General features: G+C 44.1%; 1 protein-coding gene across 3 annotated transcripts in view; it reads right to left on the reverse strand.

The window, feature by feature from the left end:
- The window catches only part of STRBP (spermatid perinuclear RNA binding protein), a 135,149-nt gene extending 125,008 nt beyond the window's left edge, over positions 1-10,141 (reverse strand). For all 3 annotated transcript variants that reach the window (XM_033123890.1, XM_033123888.1, XM_033123889.1), the window contains exon 1: positions 9,987-10,141. The gene's annotated coding sequence lies outside the window, so the exon portion shown is untranslated. The remainder of the gene's footprint in view (positions 1-9,986) is intronic.
- Between the last annotated feature and the right edge of the window lie 286 nt (positions 10,142-10,427).

The following is a 10,427-nucleotide window of genomic DNA, read 5'->3' on the forward strand; positions in this document are numbered from 1 at the left end:
TATTAGTCCCCTTCAAAATAGTCCCCCTCACTTCGAACAAACTTATCCCATCGTTCTTGCCACTTTCTGAAGCAGTTCTGGAAGTCCTCTTTCATGAGTCTTTAGTTGCACTGTTGTGGCTGCCTCGATGTCCAGAATCAATTCAAAACGTTTACCTTTCACATTAATTTTGATTTTGGGGAAGAGCCAGAGGTCGCACGGTGCCAGATCCGGTGAATAAGGTGGATGAGGACACACGTAATGTTCCTATTTGACAGAAACTGCCATCTACCAGAAGCGGTGTGTGACATGGAGCGTTGTCATGATGGAGGATGATTTATGGCACACTTTAAAACACACCTTCTGTCATCTGTATGTAGCTCACACCTGACTGCACCAAACAAGTTGAAACTTGTTACTTGTCGCACACTGTTACTAAGGTTTGGCGCACTGCTTCCCATATTGACGATCCCTGCCTTTCCGTTGGATGGCACTCGGCAGCAGCACTCACCGTATTTTTTTTTATCATGCCTCACATATATCTATCATACCATCATCTCCCCTGATAGACTGTAAGCTCTCAAAGGTCAGGGTCTATGTATACTTCTTCTGTATCCCTTAATGCAACACAGATGTTGCATAATACATAAGAAGGACTCAAAATCATGATGAATAAATTAATAATAAAATCTATTATTAGTTTTTAAAAAGGATACTCATGACGAAGAGAAACAGGAAGATATCATAAAAACTTCAAGGTGCATAGTATTCCATAACAAAAACTGAAATTCCAACTAAAACACTACAGCTATAGCATCATTTACAAAGTAATAGACTACAATAAAAGAACAATTCATTCAACAAATATGCAAGTGCCTACTTAGTGCCAGACAGTTCTAGGTGCTCACAACGTACAGAATACAAAACCAACATTAATCCTTGCCTTCGTGGAGTTTATATTCTAGTGAAGGGGAAAAGGCCATCAACAAAATGAAATAGCAAAAATATATTAAAAGCTAAATGGTTTAAGTGGTATGGAGAAAAAAAGGGCAGGAAAGGGAGACCAAGGAGGGACGGCAACAGAAGGGCTGGCATTTCAGGAGGGTGGTGAGGGAAGGTCTCACTGGCAAGGGGAGGTATGCCCCAAGACCGAAAGACGATACAGCCACATACGTCTGAGCAGCAGCATTCTTAGGCAGGGCAAACCGCAAACGCTAAAGACCTGAGACAGGAACACACCTGACGTGTTAAAGAAACAGCAAGAAGGCTATTGAGGCCAGAATGGAGTAAGCAAACAGAAGTTAGGTCAGAGAAGCAAAAGGACGGGATCCAAGCCTGTAGGCCTTTGACAGGACTTGGTCTTCTCCTCTAAGCAAGACAGGGTCTCACTGGAGGCTCTGACCAGAAGGACACAAAATCTGACTCACCTGTTTTAAGGGATCATTCCTGCTACAATACTGACAACTATAAGGAGGCAAGAGCAAAACAAGGCTACTGCAATATAATTCGGAAGAGCTGACGTAGACTTAAATCAATAGAGGTGATGAAAAGAGGTCAGGGTCTGGATATAGTTTGAAGATGTAACTGGCAAGATTTCCTGGTGTGTTGGATGTGGTTTGTGAAAGAGTCAAGGACGGCTCCAAGTTTTGGCCTGAGCAACTGGAAAGATGGAGGAAGGTGCTATTTATGAAGATGTGGAAGACAACAAGAGGGGCAAAGGGAAGACGGGATAAGGTAAAAGATCCGGAGTTTGGTTTGGGACAAGTTCAATTTGAGATGCCAATAAAATATGTAATTTAAAATGTCAAAGTAGGCAGTAGGATATACAAGCCTGGAGTTTCAGGGATAAAAATTTGGCAGTCATCAGCAAATTTCTGCTCAATCTTCCCTGAAAGCCATGAGACTAGATGGGATCACCAAGGGAATGGAAATAAACAGCATAAATCCAAGGGGCTGGTCCAGTATTAAGAGGTAGGAGTAATGAGGAAGAACCAACAAAGGAGACTGCAGAGAAGCTAAGGAGGTAGACGGAAAGGCAGCAGAGTGTTTCTGGTGTCCTAGAAACCAGAGCAGAAAGTATTTCAAGGAAGGATGCATCCACTGCACCAAAGGCTGCTAACAGGTCAATAAGAATTAAACTTGGTGGTTTTGATAAAAGCAGTCTCAGAAAGATGGGGTTGAAAGTCTCATTAGAGTAGGTTCAGGAGAACAGGAGAACAAGAAGTTGAGAAATTGGTTTGTAGCTGGCAGAGACAGTATGGTCATTAAGGGTTGTTTAAAAAATATAGATGTATGCTGACTGAAATGAGCCAGTAGCCAGGAGAAAAATGATGTTGCCAGAGAGAGGGGGAGAACGGATATGATTTCAACTGATACAGAATTTCACTAGAAGAGTCCAATAGCCCAATGAAGAGAAATTTCACTAGGTTAGTGGGCAATGATTGCAGAGTACTGTTACTCTCTGTGATACTGAAGAAAAGAGGAGGACGACCCATAATTCTAACTCACAGGCCACAGGAGGCTCTGAGGAGAGGCTGGATCATTTACTGAGAACCTTCATGTTAGGCATTTTATATGTTATTTCATTTAAGCTCAAAATAACTTTATGAGGTATTATCTTTATGTTACAGATAAGGAACCAGAAGCTCAGAGAGAGCTAGTAATTTGATTAATGCACAAAGCTGGTGAGTGGTAGAGCTATGTTTCAAATCCAGCTACTTCTGAGTATTAGATAAGAAATTGTTAATTTAGGGGGTTAAAATAGTTTTGTGGTTATTTTTTTTTAGGTTCTTATCTGTTAGAAATTCATACTGAAGTATTTATGGATGAAAGTATATGATGTCCAAGATATACTGTAAATATTCCCAAAAACAAAAATTAAGGGATAGATAAAATAAGAGCAGCAAAATACTGGTACCTGTTGAAGCTAGTTGATGGATATGTGGAAGTTCACTGTTCTATGTACATTTGAAAAGGCCACGATAAAAAACAAAGACCCAGGGCCTTCCAAGCCAACCTTTCTTATTACTTCAAAGCCTACCCTTAATTTCTGCTCAATCTTCCCTTCAAAAATATGTTATATGCTTCACAGCTTACAAATAATGTTCTTATCTTCTTTAATCCTCACTGTAACTCTACTCTGTAAATTAGGGGTTTTATTCCAATTTTATACATGAGGAGAGAGATTTACAACTAACCAAATAGCAGGATCAGACCTCCAAGCCAAGTCTTCTAGTGTCAAAAACACTCTTCCACTACCCAATACCGCAACCAGGGCTGTATACAGGGTCTTCTCTGGGCACACCTATAAGGGGACACCACCAAGTGCTAGTTCTTTGCCTCAGAGTCACCACTAGTGCATAATCCTAGGACTGAGTTTCCTAGGAAGGACAAGCATTATTCCAGGCAGTCATGTACTTGAAAAGACTTGAACCCTAGGGCTTGATTAAAAGAGGCAGGTTTCAAATTTGCCCAGCCATCAACCTTGCCAAATTTGAGGACTAACAGGAATCTGATGTCCAACCTCTGAAAAGGTTGCACCTATCTCTGTTTTAGAGTCAACTCTGTGCCTCTATTTCTCCAAATATAACATTATGTTATCCACCTACATTACACAGCTATCATTAGGACCAAAGTCCAGGTATGTGAACTCTGAGCTCTAGAAATAAAGGACACTGCTAAACACTAATACTGACCAATTTCAAAAGCCAATTCTGTATAGTTCCACATTTACCACAACGCTGACATATCAGAAAGCATCAGTCAATACTTACTTTTAAGATACCATGTTTTTAGAAGCCTCATCACTAATGTTTGGTATCTGTTCTTCCATGCTAACCTTGATATTATAAACTTATTTATAGCTTACTTCAAAAACAACTGAAAATATGCATATTAAGGGCTCCAGATGTTTATTCTCTCCAGCTGTTAACCTACATTATCAAAATTGCAACACCTTTCCCCTCTAGTTCAATAGCTTTGCTAACTGAGTTGTCCAGAGTTACTTAAGAGCTACGCAGTATCCAATACTTCATTAAGTTAAAATGTAGCTTGCCTAAGCTGTACAAAAGCCTATGATCAGATGCAATGTTTGAGAAGTTTCAGATTTACTTGGAATTAGAAACATTATAAGAATGAACTGCCACCATGTAACCTTTTAAAAACAAACCACTTTATTATCAGGTCACTACCTGGCTGTCATAAAATGGACTGACTTTCAGTTAGGCTGACTGAATATAGTTAACCAAAGTTACAGACTCCATTTTCACATTAAGGGCCAATCTATCTAGAGAATGATCTATTCTTTACTCAAAAATTATTGAGCCCTACCGAAAAATTGCAGGTCTGGCACAAAACACACCTTTGAGCGTAAAGTCAATGCATGTTTGCTGAATTAAAATGGCAAAACAAGTTAAAAAGCAAAATTAAAAAAAAAAATCTAGATAGACCCTTTTAGGACAATAACTACATGCTTTGTGTCAACAGTGTTAATATGCTTAAATTCAATTCACAAACAAAATGCTGATCTGCTCAATAATATATTGTGAAAAACCCTGGCACCTGGAAAACTGCAAAGAACAGGAAATTCTGCAGGTGCAGTAAGAAACTACATCTTATCCATGACCCAGAAATGCCTCAGAATTTATTACACAACCTGCTGCAGAATTCTCACTTTTCAAATGGAAATGAAGTCACACAATGCAAGGCTGTGATTTTATTACTGATATAATCAACTGTACCCTTTCAAATTGTGCTGAAGTTAACTAAAGAAAACAGATGTTCTACATAGTGTTAGTTATGTCAGAAGTTAAGAGAATTTGAAGAAAAAATAACTAAAATTTAAGACTGCTTCATTCATCAGCAACACACGTATCTGGAATGTCTTTTGTGATACCATACTTCTCAAAAATGATACACTTAAAAGACTCTTAAGAGAAGAAATAACTCAAATGAGGCATGAAAGTCATTTGGTCAAATCAGGTCATTTGGTCATCTCACTATTCAATGCAAGACCTAAAAGTTAAAGATTTGTATATCCTCCAGGCTCAAACACTTAAATATTTTTACCACCATTAACCTGGTCTCATTACTTGATTCTTTTCTGTTTTCACTGACATAGAAATTTAATTTACATCTCTCAGTAAACAGTTTTCTAAAATTAGACTGGATTATGAAGCCTCTCATAATTAACTGTCAGAAACAATTTTTCTACAGCTGAACAAATTTTTTAAAACAATTAATTTTCCAATAAAAGGAATGAAAAAGACAAGAGCAGTAAGATGGGTAATGGTGTCCAAACGTGTTATATAAGAGAATAAACTATTAAAAGTAGATCGGCTAGCACAGAAAGACTACTATCAGGGCTGGGCATTACCAAGTTCAAGCAAACTAATATCTAATAAAACAACTTATTATGTACATTTTTGCCATATCAATCATGACCAGCATCTGGAGGCGTTTTACAACTAAGAAACCAAACACATTTAAAAAGCATTTAAAAATCAGCCCCCCTCTTAAATAGAGCATAACCTGTCAATGGACTTGGAAATTCAAATGGATGGGTAATTATTTGATAACTAAACTGAAAAAAAGGAAAAAGTATTCAATAAACCTGAAAAAGGATAGATTTCCCCTTTCAGTAAAGGGATAGCTCTATTTTTTCTGTTTAAGTCACTCAGAATTAAACAATTTTCTGCAAAATACACAGAAAAATATTGTTTATTATACCTGATTTAAGAATTGAATTCACTGAGTGACAGAAGTACTCTGTCTATGGAAATTAAGGCTTAGAAAAATCTTGGGCTAAAGCTAGAACCCAGAATGTCTCTCACAAGCTTCTCTGCTCGGCTCAAGAATTCAAATAGACACCAACACTTGGCTGCAGAAATGAACCGGGAAAGATAAGCAGACAGGAGAGCAAAGAATGAACAAACTTCAGTGTGCAGACAACTCTGATATTCACATAAGTTTCATCTCTATCCAAGTTTCTCACTACAAATTAACCCACCTAATGCCAAAATCTGAAGTTCTAATTATTATTTGACCAGGCTAAAAGGGAAAAATGAACTAAAGAAATAACATCTAACCCCGTATTTACATAGTTCTAATCTTCCTGAAAGACTTAAACTTGTTTTATATAAACCATCTCAATTCTCATGGGAGGTAGATAAAGAGTCAGGTTTCTGGAGGAGAAACAAGCACAAAGGGATTAAGTATCTTGTCCAGCAAGCCCCAGTGAAAATAAAACCAGACCCAATTATTTAGCCTACAAAGTCTAAATAATCTTCTTTCCTTGGTTCATAAATTAGGGTAGTATTTTAAACTGCCTACAAATTATCCCAAACCATAGAACTTCACAGAACAATACATATGATTAGAACACTATGTATGCCAAAATTGAATATTCTGAGCAAGAAAGTACTGCTTGCCCCAAATCAATAAAATGAACTAACACAATGGACTTAAAAAATACAAGAGGAAACAATAGCCATATTGGAGATAATTTTCAAAGGTCACTCTATTCATCGTATATCCTCCTGTTCAAATTCTCTGCCAGGGAGCCAAAGAGGTCAGACACGCTCTTTATAATTATAATCTTCACATATATCAAATCTCAAAATACTGCTAAGAGTTTCAATCAAATGCATATTATACTCTAGAAACCTTTCCCTCCAAAAATAAAATCTTCTAGCAATGCCTTCAGAGCATTAATTTTGCTGCCTTCATGATAGACTTCAAATTTGGATTTTAAAAATGATTAGCTTCCAGTTTATTTTTTAAATATTTATATTTATAGAATCAGATCACTTAAAATGTGCTGTTCTGCTCAGTCTTCATTATGTTTAGACAAGATTCCCACTTCCACTCAACCTTATTATTTGAACTTACAATGGCTGTGTTAAGATACTTCCCAAATTGACAAAAGAAAACTAATCAACCCAGAAAGCTTCCCAAGGTACCAAGGAGGACCTTCTATTTGAAATCATACTAGGTACCACATGAAGCCCACAAAGCAATAATTGAAGTTATAATTGACATTATTTCTGCAACATGATGAAATAATTTATTTTTTTCACAAAATCTGACAAAACTGAATTTCCAACTATCAAAAGGGAAATCGTTTTCCAAGATTCCAGAAAACCCTGCATACTTAGGCATTCTCAAAGCAGTTTGCTTAATCCTTCCAAACCTCAGATTCTAACACAAGACACAGAACACTGAATGAGACCTGCACTGAAATACTTGTGCTCAAACCCCTAAAGGTTATTTCTTATGTGTTTGGCAAGCTGAGGCCATATGTCCACACAAACCCAGAAGTTTTTCCTCAATAAAAGCTAACACTACACTCCCCAACTCAAGTCAAAATACCAGAAAATCCAAAATCCTCCAACTAAATTTTACTTGAACTATTTGGGAGAAAAAGCCAACATCAGTGGATCAGTTATTTACACCCTGAGAGCGAGTTAAGGAGTCAAACAGCTCCATTCCTGTCACTTCCAGGTGCTGTACATACATTACCTCTGTCTGCCTCTAGCATGGGACTCAATGTCTGAAATCGACCCCATTACCCAGAAAGCACCAGGGTATCGGAGACACTGCACAAGGCATCCCTGCCTCTGATCTGCAGCCCTTGAAAGCTTCTGATGCTGGGCCCTGCTCGCAGTATCTTCACAAAGACATCTGCCCTGCACCTGCTGCAGTCCTATTTCTATTCACTCTTGGTGTACTCTTCATGACCCTGTATGGCTCCTCTATCTGCCCACTCATCAGGCCAATGTGCTAGGACAATACTCCACAAAATACCTCCTCCAAATTTAGGAATCTGTACTGAGCTCTCCCTCATCCCTTCCCCATTCACTGGGTTCTGGAACTGAAATCAGGCTTCAGGATCTCTGATCCCAGAAGCAGGAACTTTCAGGTATGGTACAGGGCTTAATGTCCTCCATTTTCCATTAACATCACTCCAGGATCCACAGCACACCCCACACACTCTCCGGTGCTTCTAATCTGGAATTTAATCCCTTGCCTTTTGGTTTTTTTATTTTTCCAAGTTCTGCACTCTGCCCTTCCTAATACTTCCAGTGGCCTAACAATTTTGGCCCTTTAATCTCTCAAGACTCAGTTTTCCAATGTCTCCCCATACTTCAGCACCCCGCTCCTTCCACACTCTTTTAAGCAATCTGTTTTCCTGACTCTCTCCACCTGAACAGTCATTTCCTGCCCTACACCTGGGCAGCCTACTTCCCCCACCACCACCCCAATGCTCAATCTGCCCCTTGCTAGTCACAGATGTACCCACACACATCCCTACCTTGCCCTTTCTTTACCCCATTATAGGTACCATGCATTCTTCTACATCCGCTCCCCCAAAATATCCTGTCTTCCCCCTTCTTTCTATTTCCGGCCTACCCCCTTCTCTCTACTGGACAAAATCTAGCGCCCCAAACCCGTGCTCCCTGCCTTCAATGGTATACTCCATATGTATACCACATGTATACCTTGTACTCCACTGTATACCTTCCCTTCCAACTTATCCCCTACTACCTCCCTCTACTGATTTCCCTCCACAAACACACTCCCCCTTCTCCTTCCTCCTCCCCAACTTCCCTCCGCACTTCCTGCCCAGAAACAGTTCCTTCCATCTTTCCCCACAGCTCATCCGCCACTCTCCAAGAACACCCCCTTCACCCCACACCACTGACCCTCCATCTCACACACACTCCACCTGTCCCCTCCACCGTCCTCCCAACCCCAAAGTTTCCTCTCTTTTGCTCCACCTTCATCCACACTTCCAGCACGAACATCCCCGTTTCCCTCACTTCTCCTGCTACGTGCCACCGGGGTAAACGCCCGCACACCTCCTACCCAGTCAGTCTCCTTGCCATCCCCATCACCCTGCTCCACTGTGCCCACTTCCCTCCCGAACTCCTCAAACTCAGGCCCTGCTCCAATCACCTGCCCCCTCCCGCCCTGTACTCATCTCCCCTGACACAGACCTGCCTTCTCCCTTCACACGCTCTCCCCTGCCATGTCCCGTCTGTCCAGCGGCGACCCCCTCCTGTCGGCCCTACTCGCCTCCTGGCCAGACACTGTCCGCACCTCTCTCCCAGGTCTCCCGAGCCTCTGGGCCTACCTCACACACGCCTCCTGCCCTGACACCCTCCGTCTCCCTCGCCATCACCGGAGACTGCCCGGGGCACCCTCCGTCCCTCTCTCCCCTTTCACAGCCTGCCCAATTTCTCCCTACCGGACGCTTCCTCCACGTTTCTCTTCACGTCTGTCCGGTGGCCTTCCTTATGTCTGCCCTCACTCTCTGCCTCTCACACGCAGCCCCGATCGGGACATCTGCTTCTTCCATTCCTTCCTCGAATCCCTAACCTTCTCCTTCCCTTCCCATCACATTCGCCCCTGCCTTCCCCAAAGCCTCCCTCACACCCTCTCGAACCCCCATATACTGCCCCCCCCCGGCCTGAATGTCCTCCATTCCTCTCGCACTCGCCCTGGCCCCCAACGGCCCCCCGAACCTGCCCGAAGGGCCTCACCCTCCCTCGGGCCGGATCCCTCCACCCTTCATTCTCCCCCAAATCTGTCCACACCCTCCGCCTGCCCCCCGAAGCCTCTCCCCCAGCCCCTGCCCCCAATGTCCTCCAACACCTGCCCAGAGCCCCTCGCCCTCTATCTTACCCAGACCTCCCAGCGCCGGTCCCCCACACTGTCCACGCCCTCCCCTCGCTTGGGGCCGGGACCCCGTCCCCCCAAAGGTGAGGAAAGCTGCCCGCTGCCCTTGCCCGAAGCGACCGCGGCACCGCAGCAGCGGCCACAATGCCAGAGCCACGGGGGCCGGGATTGTTCCCTGCACTCCGCCCCGGCCGCCGCCGCTGCTAAGGACGCACAACAAACAATGCGGGGCCCGGGCCGGCTCCGCCAACCGCCTCAACCGCCGCCTTAACCGCCGCCCGCCAAGGACGGCCCGCCGCGCAGGCGCCTGCCCCGCCGCAGCAGCCTACCCGCGCCTCCGCGCTCTGCCCGGTCCTCGTTCCCGCTCCGCCGCCGCCGCCACCTCGTCAGCCCGCGTCTCCGGCTCCTCAGCCCAGCGGCGGCGGCTGCGGCGGCTGCTGCCCTGGTGGCGCTCGCGGCTCCGGTCTCCGCTCCGGCGGCGGCGGCGGCGAGCACGTGACGACGCCGAGCGCGCCCATTGGCCAGGCCAGGGGGCGGGCCCCGCGGCTGCTGGGGAACGGAAAGCCCGCCCCCTCGCTCGCTGCGCGCCCCCTCCACGCGCACTCTGCCGCACCTGAGAGCGCCGGCCAGCGCCCGCCGCCACCGTGCTGCGCTGCCGCCTGCGCCAACTACGCACCTGGGATCGCGCAGGGAGCACACGCTGGTGGCGGCCGCATGCACCTGTAAGCGGACGCTTACGTAAACTGCGTCCCCGCCTTCCTCCGGGCGCC

The sequence above is a fragment of the Rhinolophus ferrumequinum genome, chromosome 12, assembly GCF_004115265.2.
Source record: "Rhinolophus ferrumequinum isolate MPI-CBG mRhiFer1 chromosome 12, mRhiFer1_v1.p, whole genome shotgun sequence".
Lineage (NCBI taxonomy): Eukaryota > Metazoa > Chordata > Mammalia > Chiroptera > Rhinolophidae > Rhinolophus > Rhinolophus ferrumequinum.